Raw genomic sequence first — 17484 nt, forward strand, 5'->3', positions numbered from 1 at the left:
GCTCCGAACTGACACTCTGCCAGCAATGCTGGGCCTTAAAAATGTTTGCTGCTACTGCTTCATCGAGAAAGGAATCTCTGTTGCCTCTCATTATTTGCATCACTTAATCGTAACTCAAAGTAGGCAGGTGATTGGCTAAGATTAGTTTAGTAACCACTGGGTGTGAAATGCTTAGTAACTACTCCCCAAAATACCTCTGGAAGAACCTTTTGAATTGAAGAGGCAAGAAAACTACATACTACATTTCTGATATCCTTTTTTGCAGAAAGGATACTTGATACTTCATTTAAAGCTGAGAGTTGTGTCTGTATCTTCAAGACTTAGATTCAGAGCTGAGTTACTTGGCTATATGAGGCAGCCTCTTTGCTGATACAGATCATGTAGTGATGGTGTGTGAAGTCCTAGACAGCAGCAATTTGATTCAACAACATTCTGACAGTGGTGAGAGGCAGAAGCTCTCTTCTCTACACAACTCTATGGTGAGATTTTGGGAATCAGTCCTAGAAGCGTAGCCTTTAATCTTCTTAATGCTGCTTTGGGCCACCTATGCCTCAATAAACTTCTTCATGTTTAAATATGGTACAACAATTCTATTGCCTGTAAATTGAGAATGCTCATTAACATAATAAATGGAATCTGTCGTAGTTCCCTGTTACAGACTCCAAGAAAATAAGAATTTACAGATTGTTTCTCCGGGTTTGTTTGAAGAGTGTGAGAATCCATTAACCTTAGAAAAAGGGACTGGACTCTGGAATTGCAGGACACTCAAAACAGTTACATTAAATCCTGCGGTTTCCTGCATGAAGTGTATTGAAAACAACCTTTGGGGCATCAAGTGGCTGGTGCAGTAAACAATTATGGGGACTCAGGGAATACGTATAAGAAGAGAGGAGTAGGTCAATTGCTTATAATTACAATCAAGAATTTAAGGTGAAAATATTAGGCTCAAAGTACAAATTCTCAGCTCAATTCAGAGTACAAGAAGACATGGACAATCTTTTAGTGTCATAAAATATTCTCTCATCTTTGTTGCTGCAGGGCTTACATATCTGAAATTCAGTTGAATTCAGACAAAATTCAAGTGATATAGTGAAACGGAGTTTGTGATGTCAACTTGCCTAAGGTAAGTAGAACTAAGGATCCCAGAATTCCCTTGCAATGGTTTCCATGTTTTTGTCCCCTCCAAAATTTATGTTGAGACTTAATTCCCAAAGCAACAATGTTGGGAAGTGGAGCCTTCTGAAAGATGTTTAGGTCATGAAGGCTCTCATTTTCATGAATGGATGAATGTCACAATGAAAAGAGCTTGTCAAAGTAAGTTCACTCTCCTCTGCTATTCTACCATGTGAGGAAAAGTGTTCCTTCCCTCAGGAAGCAATAGTATTCAGCCTGCTATCTTGGACACACAGAGCAGGCTCTTACCAGATACCAAGCCTGTTATAGTGCCTTGATCATAGATTTTTCAGTATTCAGAACTAGGAGAAATAGAGTATTGTTCTTAAAAATTACCCAGTCTGTGGTATTCTACTACAGCAGCACAAAACACATTAAGACATCCTTTTTGGCATGGTTCCATGTTACAGTTGGTCAAAAGAAAAATTTGCAAACAATTTGGAAAGCAGAAAAGAGTAACAGTAACCATTACTTTCAGGAGGCCATTATGGATAGAGGTGATAAGAGACACATGTAGAAATACTAGCAGATTTCAGCTTGTCTTTCTTATCTACTTGGAGACAGACAAATGCAGGAATACCAATAGATTGCCATTTGTCCTCACTACCCAGCACTCCATGTCCAAATTTCCTTTTATTACGGTCCCAGCTGACCCATAATAACTCCACAGTCATTCTCATCAGGTGCCTTTAGCAGCCCTCTCTGACACACCTGGCAATAGGAGGCTGGCAAGTGAACTGCCTTTCATCCTTTATCTTCCCTTTTAGATCCTTGCTTCCCCAGCTTCCTCCACAGTAGTGCAAGAGAGTATTCCTATTTAAAAATCCTTATTCTATATTACTTATAGTGTTTTGCCTTTCTGACTGCAACTTCATTGACACATCTTGCAAAAGGATATTGTCTTAGCCTCATCTCAACAAACCCTCATTACCAATCTAGAGCCCAGTGTCACTCCATGGACCATATAAAGTCAATATCAGAAGCAAATTTTTGAATATCAAAAGAGCTGCAAATTTCCCACTTATATTGGCACAAATTTGAGGAATGTGTGTAGGGATTGATTTTGTTGGGGGCTGCACAAAACAAAAAGGAATAGAACTTAAAATTGGGTTGAGTTTATCAATATGGGTACTCCTAAATGAATTGCAATGTATCATCCCATTTTGATTAATAGGGGATGATTCAAATCATTTGCTTGGCTGGTTAATTAAATCATAATCTCAGCATTTGCCTATATTGAACTTAGAAAGAGATAAACACAATTAATTAACCCACTCATTAATTATGTCCACTAAGGGGGCCAAAATAATCCCCCTTAATAATGACATTGACATATATTTTGAGTAGGGTCAATATCCTTGAAAAGTACTTTAGTAACTCTCATGGCCATCAACTTTCCATTACTTAAATAAGTTAATATATCCAGAAGTCATTGAGTTAATATATCCAGAAGTTTGATATCTCTATGGAAACACCCTACAATATCACCAAAATCTTATTTCCGGTTTTGTATTCAGTCAAGTTACAGTCTCATGTCAACAAAAATTGTCAACATGTCTACTGATTATTGAATGCTGACTTTAGAGAATGTTAATCCCCGAGTCACAGAATAAAGACATCTAGGGTTCAGGTGGTAAATAGAGTTTGGCCTGAGTCCATCTATAGTGGTGTGGTGATACCAGGAACCCATTATGTATTGGTAGCAGACATGTGGACTGCCCTTGCCACGGTTGATCCCATTATATCACCACTACCTGCCCAATCTGCCAATGGCAGAAACCAATACAAATCTTAAAATGACATCACAATTAGAGTAAGGGGAAAATGTAGGATCGGCCAGCCACTTGACTATATATATATATTTGTGTGTTTTTGTTTTTTGTTTTTTGTTTTTTTTCTGAGATGCAGTCTCACTCTGTCACCCAGGCTGGAGTGCAATGGCATGATCTCGACTCACTGCAACCTCTAACTTCTGGGTTCAAGCAATTTTCCTGCCTCAGCCTCCCGAGTAGCTGGGATTACAGGCATCTGCCACCACATCCTGGCTAATTTTTGTATTTTTAGTAGAGATGGGGTTTCACCATGTTGGTCAGGCTGGTCTCAAACTCCTGACCTCGTGATCCGTCCACCTCTGCCTCCCAAGTGCTAGGATTACAGGCGTGAGCCACCGCGCCTGGCACACTTGACTATATTTTTATTTATTTTTTTACTATCTTCTACCATGGAGGAAAGAATAATCTGTTCTCCTTAAAATAGATATTTGCTCTAGATATGGGTTTGCCTTCCCTGCATACTGTGCTTCAGTTGTAATGCTAATCACAGAATTACTATAAATGTCATTCTAAGTTATGCTACTTTATACAGCTTTGCTTCTAAGCCAATAATAACTCATTTTATAGCAAAAAGCATGCTCTAGCATTGAGAAACAGCTGGTCATGTAGAAAGATGTAATGACTTACTGAAGATTCAGTTAGTGTCAGGTAGGAAACAACTTGTGAGCTTGAGTTGCTTTCTGCTAACATGAGATATATATTATGCATTAGTGAATAGAAGATTGTTTCTTCAGGAGTCTGAGGAATCAATAGGTGAAATAGAGGGGATGCCTCTGACTGTTCTGCCTAATTATCAGTGTCTCAACTTTTTGATTCCTGAGAACATGAAAAGAATTACATTGTACTGGGACTTGAGACTGACATTTGACAATATTGGGTCAATTGAACTCAAGACCAATACACTGAAGAGTTGTGTTGATCGAGGTGATTAAAGTGGTTTATCAAGAGAAAATGAGGTTTCTGCTACAAGATGGGGATAGGGAAGAAAATACATGTAACCTAGAGAACTCTCTTAAGCTATCTCCCAGTATTTGTATGTCTAATAATAAATGATAATAAAGGATCTGGAAAATCTAATCCAGGTAGGAACATCAAGATATGAAATATTTCAGAGAAGATTTAGGTTACTCACTAAAGGAGGTGCAAACTTACAGGACATTGTCAGCATGAAGAAACTTTTCAGCATGATACAATTTTTACTATTGTGTTGACTGTTTCATAGCTGTATACATATGTGTAAATTACCAAATTGTTCAATTATAACATTTACTTTCTATTAAATGTCAATTATTAGTAAAGCTATGATTTTAAAATAGACAATTTTATAATCTTATATCTATTAAGGAAATTAGAGTATTTAAAGATATTCCTACAAATAAAACTCCATGTCCAGTTGTCTTTACTGATAAACTCTAGGACAATTTTAAAAGAAGAAATAATGCCATTCAATTCAATTCTACACAAACTTTTCCAGAAAAATTAAATGGAAGAGAATACTTTTCCTTTAAATCACAAGGTAAGCATTACCCTTATTAAAAAACAGTTTCAGAAATTATAAGAAAATAAAACTACATAAACATAGAAGTAAAAGTATTACCACAAAATTTCAAAATCAAAGCCAACTATATATACAGGAAATACACCATTATTAAAAGAGATTTATCCCAAGAATGCAGTTGTTTTGACATTTAAAAATTAATTAGTGCAATTTATCACATTAGCAAACTGAGAAGAAAAATCATATAATTATCTACATGAATATGGAAAAAGCATTTTACACTAATACTTATTCCTATGAAAATTTCCAACAAATAGAAATAATATTCTTCAATATTAAAAGGAACATTTACCAAACCTTGCAACTATCTGCAGATCCAATGGTAAGATTTCATACCTCTTTATAAACTCAGGAACAAGGCAAGGATGTTAGCTCTCTCACCACTTCTTTTCAATGTTGTACTGGAGACCTAGCCAGCACAAAACAAAACAAAACAAAACAAAAAAAAAAAAAAAAAAAAAAAAAAAGAAGAAGAAGAAAAAAAGAAAGAAATGAAAAAAAGTTATCTAGATTCATAAGAAAAAATTAAACTCTTTGCACTTTCTTGTCAATGATCTGGTAATCATTGAAGAAAATCCTATGGAATCTACTTGAAATAATATGTGAGTTTAGCAAGTTTGCAGACTACAAAACCAGAGGATAAAAATCAATTGTGTGTATATCTGTGTGTGAATAAAATAATCTGATATTCATATTTTTAAAAGCTACCATTTTTTATATTTAAAAATATTATTCCCTTGTTCCAACCTTCAGAATTCACATACTAAAAAAAATAAATAAACTAATAAATTTTAATGACAAAAGGGAGGTTTTTCACTGTCAGGGAAGAAATAGGAAGTAAGATAGGACAGACAACTTCAATTAACTCTGTGGTAATGAATTAGAGTCAGTCATATGTGTACAAATTCATATTGATTTCAGTTTACATTCTAATGGATGGCTACAGAAATAAATATTGATTTGTATGCATACATGGATTACTAAACATACATACATTTTTTAGCTGTATATGTTGGGGGGATCTAGAGAAAGCAACATTCAAGTGGCAGTGAGCATGCCAGCACCTGGATGTGGTTTCCACATCCAATTCTTCAAAAGGAGAATTGGGGCTTCCTGGAGAAATGGATGACTTAAGGGCTGGGGCAGGAAAATTCAAGATGAGACTTGAGCATCCTGTAATACCATGAAGTAAGGGAGTGTTAAATGAAACAGAAAAAATGAGGGCATGCCAGACGGATACAGGTGCAAGCTTCTGTGAGTGCCCAATGGTCTAACTGGTAACAAAATAAAGGACAATAGTGTTGGATTACAATCCATGGAATAATAGGTGTTTCTACCAGTCATACTTATATAAATAAGTAATTAAATAATGGAATGAATAATAAATGAGAGGGCAGGATAAGAAGGTGTCTAATGTAGATATTGTCTAGTTGAATTCTCACATTGCTTTAGAGGTAAGTAATATATTCTCATTTTATATTGGAGAAACTGTAGGGTCAGTGTAGTTGGTTACACAACTAGTTTGAGGAAGTACAAACATAGTAATTCATGTGTTTCTACTTTAAAAATCACCCTTTTATTTCAATATTTTCACTCTTTTTAGCTGATCCCTGTTAAAAGCTTTTTTTTCTGAGTAAAAATTGAATTTATAAGGTATACATTGTGTTTAAGAGAAAAAAAATATCCCTTCATTTAGCACAGGAGTAGCTTCTTGCAGTTCTCCATGTGACAGTTGGAATTTTATGTTCAAGAAATTAAGAATCTCCGTTTTCTACATATTTGGTCATGGGAGAACCATATCTCCAATTGCACATACGGTACTAACATTAGGTGGTGTGAATATTTGCCACCTGCTGGCTTTTAGATTAGAGGTATCCACAATACTGTGTCTTAAGAAAGCATTTGTGTTGACCGTGTTCCCACAGACCAGAAAATAAAATATTTTTTTAGTGCTATTTATTTCGCCATTTATTTTATGACGTGTTCTATTAAATTCCAACACTAAAAGTAGTCATATGCATTTGTGAAACATTGCTCTGTTTATAACAATATTTCTATTTTTAGTGACCTGGAAATATTTGAATCTGGAATATAAAACAACTTTTTATTTACTGTGAGGGATTCACATTTATTTGTTTTGTTTTACATGAAAAAGGGGGATACTATTTTACTCAGGAAAATATGTATAAGATATCTCTTAAATATATTATACAAAACTGCCTTTAGTCAGCATTTCTTGGTGTCAAATGTCTAGTATCTGATGTTTTATAATAGATGATAAAGTCTCTACTATCAAGTTACCAAAAAGTTACAAAAATAACTACAAAAATAATACTAGGTGTATATGTGGGAAGTAATAAAACTAAATATTTATTTCTAATAAAGAAAATTTGAGGATTAAGTTGAGAGTAAGCAGGCCGCTTAGATGTTTGGTAATGGAAATAGACATGCTTTTCTAAATCTCAGCGTCCACATTAGTAAAATGTAGCAACTTACAGTACAGTACCTACTTCATGGAGTAATGGTGATAGTGACATGAAATAATAAAAGGATCTTCAAAAATCCAGATAAAGGCATAAGCAAAAAGAAACATAAATTTGTAATCTAGTTTTTTGAAGAAAGACCTCTGAGAGGGAGTTAGATTATTTACATAGTTTACAGTTAAAGTTCTGTAGAGAAAACATCAAATCCTATCATTGCTTTCATTCTGTGTATAACACTATCTTTAATCAAAATCTATGACTTTGGTCATAATATGTAAATTGTTTGAATAAGGAGATATTTATTCTTGTCATTTATTTATTAATTTTGTAAACACCTGTTTTGTCAAATTTGTTTATGCTAGGTCTGGAAGCTGTAACAACAAACTATTCTATTTGTCTTGAAAGAGGTGGCAGTTTCAAGAAGTAACAACTTTAAAACAAATTATAATTTATCTACTACATAATAATGTGTGGAATAGAAATTTCCCTCAGAGAACAAAACAAGGAGCCTCACCTAATTTAGTACTCACATACCAGGGAATATTTTCTTTCTTTAAGAAAATATTCTACGTCGAGGACTAGAGGTGATTAAAAAGTTAGCAAGATAAAGGGCAGGGACAGGGATGGACAGTGTTGGGAAGAGAGACAAGAATGAGTGTTCCATTGACAGAAGCTTAGACATGGCCTAACAGAGAGTGACAATGGGAATCGTTGGAAGAACCACAACCAGAATAGCACTGTAGAAATGTTTACAAGTGGCCATACTAAGAAAGAAATAGGGAACAAATATTAAAAGGACTTATAATCATTTGTACGGAAATAGAGCTTAGTATCGAGATTAGGGATATTTTTGAAGTGGTAGACTTAACAAGGTGAGGTGATATAATTAGCTATGCAGAATGGTACACAGCACTGGTGATTGGTTTGGACAAGTGTTGGGGTCATGTTCTAAAAGGAGGCGAATTTTTCAAGGGGGCTGCAGGGCAATGATGAGATTACTTTTTAGCCTACTGAATTTGATTGGCCTACTTTACATCCCAGTGAAGATGTCCACCAAGAACTTGGTCTGGAGCTCAACAGAGAGTTCTTGGAAGGAGACACAGATTTAGCTCATCATATTATATGAGTAATTTAATTCACTGGCAGTACATTACATTTCTCATCAAGTTTGTGTCTAGCAATAATGGAAGAGTGCCTAGAAGTCTCAAAAATGTATTACATAGTCAGAAAAATAGTTCCAAAGGGATAATTTGAAGTGTCACATCAGCAAAAGGAAAATAAAAGGAGTATAATGTCAATGATGTTAGGGACAAAAATTATTCCACGGTGTGAGTATTCAACCGTCTCAAGGGCTACAGAGAGGTCTGTAAGATGAAAAGTGTGCAGTGGATTTAGCCACTGTGTGCTGTTCATTAAGTCGGTAAATTCAGTACTGTAAATCTGAAAGCAAGGGTAAAAGAGCACAAGGGTAGTAGCATTTGCAGTATTCAACTCAGTAATCAACTCTAAGTCAGTCACTATTGAATATTTGTTGAAAGTGCAAAAACATGAACTTGTTTATCAATTCTTAGAGCATAGAACTTAGGTTTAAACTATCGAGCTTCAAAGAAAGTGTTCTAAAACAAATTTAAGCAAGTATTCAGTAGGATTGTGCAGTAAATAGTTTTCTCTGTCTGGACTAATATCATACAGATTATATTAACTATATCAAGGAAAGATGAAAGTTCTCATGCAGTAAGAAATCTTATAGGAAAGGTTTTTAAAATGGTCTGGTAGGCCTACTCAGGTAGAATGTAGTGATTGAGATAATAGTTTCAGACTTTGATTGTTACATTATTAAAATTTACTTGCAATATCAAAAATTATTACCTATATGATATTAACAGTTTACCTAATTTTTCTAAGACTCTAAATCTCAGTGTTCACTTTATTAAAATGTAACAACAGATACTACAGTGCCTACCTCATGGCGTTATGGTGAGGAAGGCATAAAATAATCCATAATAAAGCACTCATAAATTAATGTCTGACATATGCTAGAGTCTCAATAAATATTTGCTCTATTGTTGTTATTGTTTATGATGAATCACCATAAAATCTTATAAAAGATTTTATCTTCAATTAAATGGCTAAGGGAATGTATTATGCCTGAGTAAACAAAAATCACTTCTTAGTTGTAGTTTATTATAATTATTATCATTTGTGAATTCAAAAACTTTTTTTTTGAGACTCTGTCTTGCTCTGTTACCCGGCTTCAGTGCAGTAGCACAATTATAGCTCACTGTAGCCTCAACCTCCCAGGCTCAAGTAATTCTCCTACCTCAGCCTCCTGAGTATCTGGGATTATAGGCATGTGCCACCACACCAGGCTACTTTTTTGTTTGTTTTTCTGTAGATACAGGGTCTCACTGTGTTATTCAGGCTAGTCTGGAACACGTGGGGTCAACAGATCCTCTTGCCTATGCCTCCCAAAGTAATGGGATTACAGGCATGAGCCACCATGCCCGGCCCCAGATTCTTATAGAGTAAAATAATTGCATATATAATCCCTGCTTCCTCTCCATCTCTCCAACATGAGGGAACAAACATAAAACAAGAAGTAACAAAATTTATCTATTGTAGCCTTTGCCCTCTGCCCAAGTGTAAAATAACTGGGAACTGAAAGTTTCATTTCTCACAGAGCATTTGCTTCAAGCAGGAAACTTTATTGTCAGGACTAGCATCCTCAAGGATGTTTATTAGAGTGAGAGGCTTCATTTATTCCTCAGATTATTTTTACAGTCATTCATACTGATTTCACTTTGCTAACAGTGTGGAACTTCAGGTTACTTCGAGTTCCCCAGAGAGTTAAAGAATACAGGGCAGAAGAAATTGCCCCCAATCAATTTATCTGCCTTTCCACTATTTTCAATATGTTTAGTCCTAAACTGAAACACATTTCAATAATATGAAATTATAGAAAAATGATAAGAAAATCTGTATTTATGTTGTTATGGTAAGCAGATATAAACAGCATATAAAAAGTGTCCATTTTTACTGTTTTACATAACTTTAAGTAGCTCATAAGTTTTCTGTTCAAACTTTTTTTTTGTTTGTTTTACCACAGGCCAAATGAAACCATTTTATTTTTAGTTTATGTTTTATAACTTTGTTTTGGAAATCATCACCTATAAATTATTCATAACAAATTCCTATTGCTCAGTCTTTTCATGAAGCTATCCATAATATATTATGAATGCTTCTGTTCAAAAACATTTTAAGAACAGAGACTTTATAAAGATGTGAGGAATGGAATCCATTAGATCATTTTTGAAGAAGTAATGCAGTGGCAACACTAGCAAAAAGAGAATGATCACCAACTATAATGATGACATATACACATATATATTAGGTGTTTATTTTTTTTTTACTATTAGGTTCTGACTATAGAAATTGCAATAATAAATCACATTGATTACAGTTCTTAAAATAATTTTGTTTTTAATAAACTTTATGTGGAAACAGAAAATACATTTGGACACTTTGAAGAAACTTTGCAGTAATATGTTCTTTCACTTTTCTTTAGTTTACAACTTCAGCAATGCCCCATTCTACTGCTATCAATATACTATATTAGTCCATTTCCACACTGCTGGTAAAGACATACCCAAGACTGGGAAGAAAAACAGGTTTAATTGGACTTACAGTTCCACATGTCTGGGGAGGCTTCAGAAGCATAGCAGGAAGCCAAAGGCACTTCTTACGTGGCAGCAGCAAGAGAAAATGAGGAAGAAGAAAAAGCAGAAACCCCTGATAAACCTATCAGGTCTTGTGAGACTTATTAACTATCATGAGAATAGCAGGGGAAAGACCAGCCTCCATGATTGAATTACCTCCCCCTTGGTCCCTCCCACAACACATGGGAATTCTGGGAGATACAAGTCAAGTTGAGATTTGGGTGGGGACACAGTCAAACCATATCACACATTGTTACATTTCTTCCCTGTTTTATAAACCTCTAGTTTTAGTCAGTCAGAGAGATGGATTTGAGACGGAGCTCCCATCTCTTCAGTTGCAGCACCAGATTAAAGAATTCTTCCTTGGCAATACTTGCGGTCTCAGTGATTGGCTTTCTCTGCGATGAGTAGCAGGACCTAGCCTGAATCCCTGATGTTTTGGTAACAAATGTGCTAACAACTCCCAAATGTGCACCTCTAGCCAGACTTTTACACTGAAATCCAGACACATCTATACAACTGTCTACAAATTACTTGTCCAACTTTTAAACTCCATTTGTCTCAAACCAATCTTCTGCTTCTCTCCACCAAAACCTACTCCTCTCCTCATCTCTCTAATCTCAATAAAATCTCTTTACTTAGTTCAAAAGTCTTAGAATCATTATTTGGTTTCTTTCTTTCATGTCCACAAATAAAATAAATTAGTAAATCCTGCCAGATTTTTCCTCAAAATATTTTGAGAGTCTTACCACTTTTTGTGACTTACATTTCTACCACTCTATACAAAAATATAATCACCTATGAACAGGACACCTATTAACAGTCTCTGGACTGTTCTTCCTGCATTTATTCTTGTCCCTGTAGTCTTTTTGTTGTTGTTGTTTTTTATGTGGCAGCCATGTCGAGTCTCTTAATAAATTCAATAATATAATGCTATGTTATACCTATTCAAATGGATACCCGTCCTAATAGAATAAATATCAGAATCACTTAAAGCAGCTTACAGAATTCAATTTCATCTACTTTTCTCAATTCATTATCTGTCAAAACACTATCTCTCTTCTTCAGCTACATTTGTCTTCTTAGGTTTATTTAACGTGTTAAGCATGTTCTATATCTTAGCCTTTGAACTCATTCTTTTTCTCTTTTTGGAATGTACTTCCTATGGATATGCACATGTCTGGTTCCTTCAACTCTTACCCTTTAAGTCTTTTTCTTTGTATATCTATCTTTGTACACATGTATATAGATATTGTATACAAATGCTTTATTGTCTATATATTCTCACCAAATGTAGCAGGTAAGACAGTGCTAATAATTCCTGATATATAAACAATTTTAATACATTTTGAATGAACAGATAAATGAGGAATTTAGTTCTGAGGCTCATCTTTTCATTTTGGGAATTTGCATATGGTCTTCCTGATATTTTAAGTCATGTTTTTTCCTAATGGGATTGGACTTGGCTGCTCTCACAGAAGACCTGTGATTTCCTGGCCAGAAATCTGTGCTCCAGCCTGTCTATGAAGAACTTCACCCTGAATCAAGTCTCACCATCATTAATCTGGCTAGGTCATCCTACACCCTGGAAAGTGGAATTAATTTAAAATTCAATGATGTCTTCTCTGCATTCAGATGCAGGTGGTAATATATCACCATCTAAACAGAGAGGTGACTTGTTTTTGTTTTAAATAGAGTTTCTTTGTTTTAAACTCCATCAAGAACCTATTACATATTCATTTATTTGGGCAGGTTTGATATAAAAGGTTGTAGATGTAACAATTTTCCATGTCTCCTGGTGTAAATTAAGTCTGACTTCTGATCTATTTGGGTGAATGTCATAAAAAATCATTATTACTAAATGAACATATTGAGATATGTAAGTAAATAGCAAATTCAGAGTTAGCTCTTTTTTTTTTTTTTTCTGAGATGGAGTGTGATCTCTGCTCACTGCAACCTCCGACTCTGAGTTTCAAGCAATTCTCCTGCCTTTGCTTCCCAAGTAGCTGTGATTACAGGCACACGTCACCAAGTCCAGCTAATTTTTGTAATTTTAGTAGAGACAGGGTTTCACCATGTTGGCCAGGATGGTCTCGATCTCCTGACCTCGTGATCCACCGGCCTCGGCCTCCCAAAGTGCTGGGATTACAGACATGAGCCACCGTGCCCAGCCGGGGCTAGCATTTTCTTACCATTTTGACTTTTTATTCTAATAACTTTTGAGCAAAACTAAACTTTTAACAAAATGCCATTTTTAAAATTCTAGGATTAATGATTCCGAATTTAAAAATCATACGTACTTGAATTTTGAAATGAAATAATGATATATGATCTCAATACACCTTAAGAAAACTACAATGAAAGTAGAATGATGCTGATCAAATGATATATGACATGTACTATGTCAATTCAATTGGAAAAGATTCACTAAATAGTAATATTGAATTGGATTTCTATTTGGAAAAGAATGGTGTATATAAAATAAATTTCAGATAGATTAAAGACAAAATTTTAACATTTAGATTAAATAATCAGAAAATGATTTTATAACCTATGAAGCAGTAGTCATTCTAGATGAAAATTTAAATCTGTAACCCATGAAGATGAAAAATTCTATTAGTCATCTATATCTGCATAATAAACACCTCAAATCATGGTGTCTTTTTTTTTTTTTTTTTTTTAAAAGACTGAGTCTCTCTCTGTCGCCCAGGCTGGAGTGCAGTGGCGTGATCTAGGCTCACTGCAAACTCTGCCTCCTGGGTTCACGCCATTCTCCCGCCTCAGCCTCCCTAGCAGCTGGGACTACAGGCGCCCGCCACCACGCCCAGCTAATTTTTTTGGTACTTTTAGTAGAGACGGGGTTTCACGGTGTTAGCCAGGATGGTCCCGCTCTCCTGACCTTGTGATCCGCCCACCTCGGCCTCCCAAAGTGCTGGGATTACAGGCGTGAGCCACTGCGCCCAGCGAAATTATGGTGTCCTTTAAGAAAAGAAGTATGTGTTATTATTCATGCTTCTGATGCTATCTGTTAGCTCTGCTTGTCAGAGTCAGACTTAATTGATCTTGACTGAACTTGCTTCTGTGCGTGTTATCAAATATTAGATGGCCTGGGGACTGGCTAGTCCTTAGCAGCTTCAATTTCAAGGCAGAAAGTAGACTATTGGCTGAAGGAGCAGAAGTAAAAGGGCCACTTGTCTCTCCTCATCCAGTAAAATAGTCTGGGCCCGCTCACATGGTAGTAGCAGGTTTCTAGAAGAATAACCTACAGTGTGTAAAGCTTTTTAAGGCTTAGTCTCAAAACTAGAACACCATCTTTTTCAGGGAATTCTTTTGGCCAAAATAAGTTACAAAGTGAACCCATATACAAATTGTGTGGAAATATACTCTACTCAATAACAGAGGAACTGAAAACTAGGTTGCAAGTAGTGTGGATAGAGAAAATGACGAAGAATTGGGGCTATTTTTGCAAGCAATTTACTATAATACATGCAGTTTACATACCATTTCAAAGTTTAATATCACTAATACACTTAGAATTTCTAAACTAAAGAAAAGAAATTTGTTTTAATTAGAAGAATACTGGAATTCAATTTATAGAAAAGGCAATATAGGTAGGCAATGATCCGAACATTTTTTTCAACCATATTAGAAGTTGCTGAAATGCAAATTTAGGAAATGAAATACCAAATTTTCAAATAGACAAAAACAAACAACTCACCTAATAAACATAAGGAGTGAAAAATGTAGGGACCCTAATACACATCATTACTATATTGACAGAAATGTAAATGAGTAAAAAACCCTTCAGAAAGAATTTAATACACTTATTAAAATTCAAAATGATTGTATATTTTGATCTCAGAATCCTCCTCCATAAATTTACTCCATAGAAATAAATCAGTTTATAGTTTACTATATTTTGCAATGTTTTTTAATGGTGTTTATTATTCAAATAAATATAATTTAATCTAAATATTTATCAAAAGGAAGGTGATAGAATAAATAATGATACTACCATAAAATAAAAAATTTTGTAACAACTTAAAAAAATAATAAGTTTTACAAACATGGATATATGATAATAACAACCCAGTAGGATCTACAGAATGGTGAAATAATGATAATCTTTGTAATAATTTTGAATAAGCTAGTTCCCAATTGAAGGAGGTGAAAAACTTATTCCCTACCTCACAGCAAATACAAATATCAATCAAGATAATTTTTACATCTAAATATAAAAAAACAAAATAATACAATTCTATAAATAAAATAGGAAAATATCTCTTGACCCCTGGATAGGAAACATTGCTTAAACAAAAAACATTTCCCATACAGGAATAGATATCAAAATTGAACACAATTTTGAAAAATTGAAACAAAAGAAAGAATCACAGCTTATGAATGATAGCGTTAAAATAATATGGAATAGAAAGAAAAAAGTCACATAATAGGAGAATATTTACGCCAAAAAGTAACAGAAAATTTCACATCTAATAATATTTTTTAAAGTGCTACAATTTAATAATAAGACAAACACCAAAATAGAAAAACAATTAAAAGCCTTAAACAGGCATGTCAAAAAGATTAAATATGTTAATCATTATTATTTATTAGAAAAATATAAATTAAAAGCTTCAATACCTACCCCCACCACCACTCTGTAATGTTGAAAGAAAAAAGGGGAGGAAGTAAGAAAGGCAGAAAGGAAAGGAAGAATGTGGAAACAAAGGAAAGAAGGCAGGCATGGAAAGGAAGGAAGGAAAGAAAAAGAAAAACAGAAGGAAGGAGGAGAATGAGGGAGAGAGGGAACAAGAGAGAGAGGGAGGAAGAAAGAGAACAAAATGTTACTAAGTATTGGCACAAATAGGAATCATGGCAAATTGCTGAATATATGGCGATTACTCACTTTGTAAAACTAGAACTTTCTATGAACCTTAGAAATATGTGGTACCCCTATGACTTAGCAGTGTTTATCCTAGACATATACCCCAGCAATTTATACAAATTCAAAGAAAGAAAATATTTTAATAATGTCCATAGAAGCATTATGCTAATAGTCACAAACTGGAAACAATTCAAATTTTCCTAACCAGCAAAATGCTTGAAAAGTGAACATGACTTCCTAAGATGGAATAATATACAACAATAAAAATGGAGAAAAACGGTAAAAAAAAAAAAAGCCACATAAAAATGAGGCATACCATGTTATTGTATTTTTAAAATAAAAAAGAGAATATTAGAGATACAAACTCAGATGGTAAAATCATAAGGAAAAAGAAAAAATTGCTATAAAAATTAATAAAGAGAGTATTTTTGTTAGGAATATTGGTGAGTAGGAGAAAATGTGAGAAACTTTTAGAGTTGTTAGTAATGGTCTTTTATATAATTTTGTGCTTATTCAAGTGTCTGCTTTGTGATAAAACATATCTGTTTTCCTTTTTGTTCAACTCTTAGAAATATAAACCATTTTTCACATTATAGAGGTTACAAAATTTAGCTTGACCTCTTATTCTCTGAAGCGGTTTTATAAAAAAAAGGCAAGCATTAATATTCTAGCATTAAAGGATTCACAGTATGAAACAAATGATGTTATTATCTTTATTCAATAATTGATAATAGCTTAGTATTTTACATTTAAAAATATTTGTTATTATGAATTCCATCTACTCAATCTCTATGACAAGGAAAAAAATGCCTTAGTATGTTGATGGCAGAAATGTTGGAGCATATTTTTTTCTATAAAAGAGAAATTGAGCTTTAGTTTCGTTGAATGATTTGGCTTAAGATACACAGATACTTGGGGGCAGAGACAGAAAATAAAGCAAGGTGCTACAAAGTCAGTGTGTTACTAATATATAGTACAAGCTTTCCATAATATAGATATGCCCAAATGTCAACTCTTCTATATGTTTATACTTCCTGTGCCTCTATAAAATTATTGTTTGCAGTTAACCTCTTCATGCTTTCTACAGATTTTCAAATCTAACCAGGTTGGATTATGGGGAAAAGAAACAATAGATTTTAAATGTTTGGAACTGGCTAGAAGAGTGACATATAATTAAGTTAAGAAAAGATTTGATTAATAGAAAACAGGAATACTAGTTGCTCTGTTAGTCAATTTAAAAGTGTCAAATCTCCGGAAGGAATTACCTTCAGCAGAACACAAACTTGTATGGATACTATGGACTTCATTGGCACAACCATGTAAACTGTCTATATGTACATTTATCCTCTCTGTTGGAAGGACATTTTGTAATTCCAAGAGAAAATTTGATATTTAAATATGATTTGAATTGAAATGGGGCACTGGAAATAAAAAAATAGATACTATTCACAAATTATTAAATGTGATAGAATTAGCGATGTTTCAAATTCATCTAATGTTTAACGTAAGTGGAGTATTGACAGTTTTAAACATAATTTCTTATTATTCTTAAAAATCATTTATTTGATGTTGATTTTATCTTAAATATTACCCTCCTATATATTTCACTTCTCATCCAAAATTTTTTAAAGAATAACCCACTATTGTCATCTCCATTTCCCTGGCTTCCAATCATTCCCCAGTTTCTTTCAATCAGCTAACTGCCCCACCGTAATTGTGCTGATTGCATAAGGTCTTTTTTTTTTCTCATAGTTTTCTAATCTAATGGAATAGCTCATCATGTTTCACTCTTCTGAAAGTAATTTTTCCAAAGTTATGTGAAATTATAACAAAGCAT

General features: G+C 34.0%; 1 long non-coding RNA gene across 1 annotated transcript in view; it reads left to right on the forward strand.

The window, feature by feature from the left end:
- The first annotated feature begins 204 nt into the window (after nt 1–204).
- LOC130541761 (uncharacterized) overlaps nt 205–17484 on the forward strand; it is a 50052-nt gene continuing 32772 nt past the window's right edge. Inside the window, exons 1-2 of the long non-coding RNA XR_008955864.1 lie at nt 205–479; nt 1039–1123. This is a non-coding gene — a long non-coding RNA (uncharacterized LOC130541761). The remainder of the gene's footprint in view (nt 480–1038; nt 1124–17484) is intronic.

Source organism: Pan paniscus, chromosome 7, assembly GCF_029289425.2.
Source record: "Pan paniscus chromosome 7, NHGRI_mPanPan1-v2.0_pri, whole genome shotgun sequence".
Classification (NCBI taxonomy): domain Eukaryota; kingdom Metazoa; phylum Chordata; class Mammalia; order Primates; family Hominidae; genus Pan; species Pan paniscus.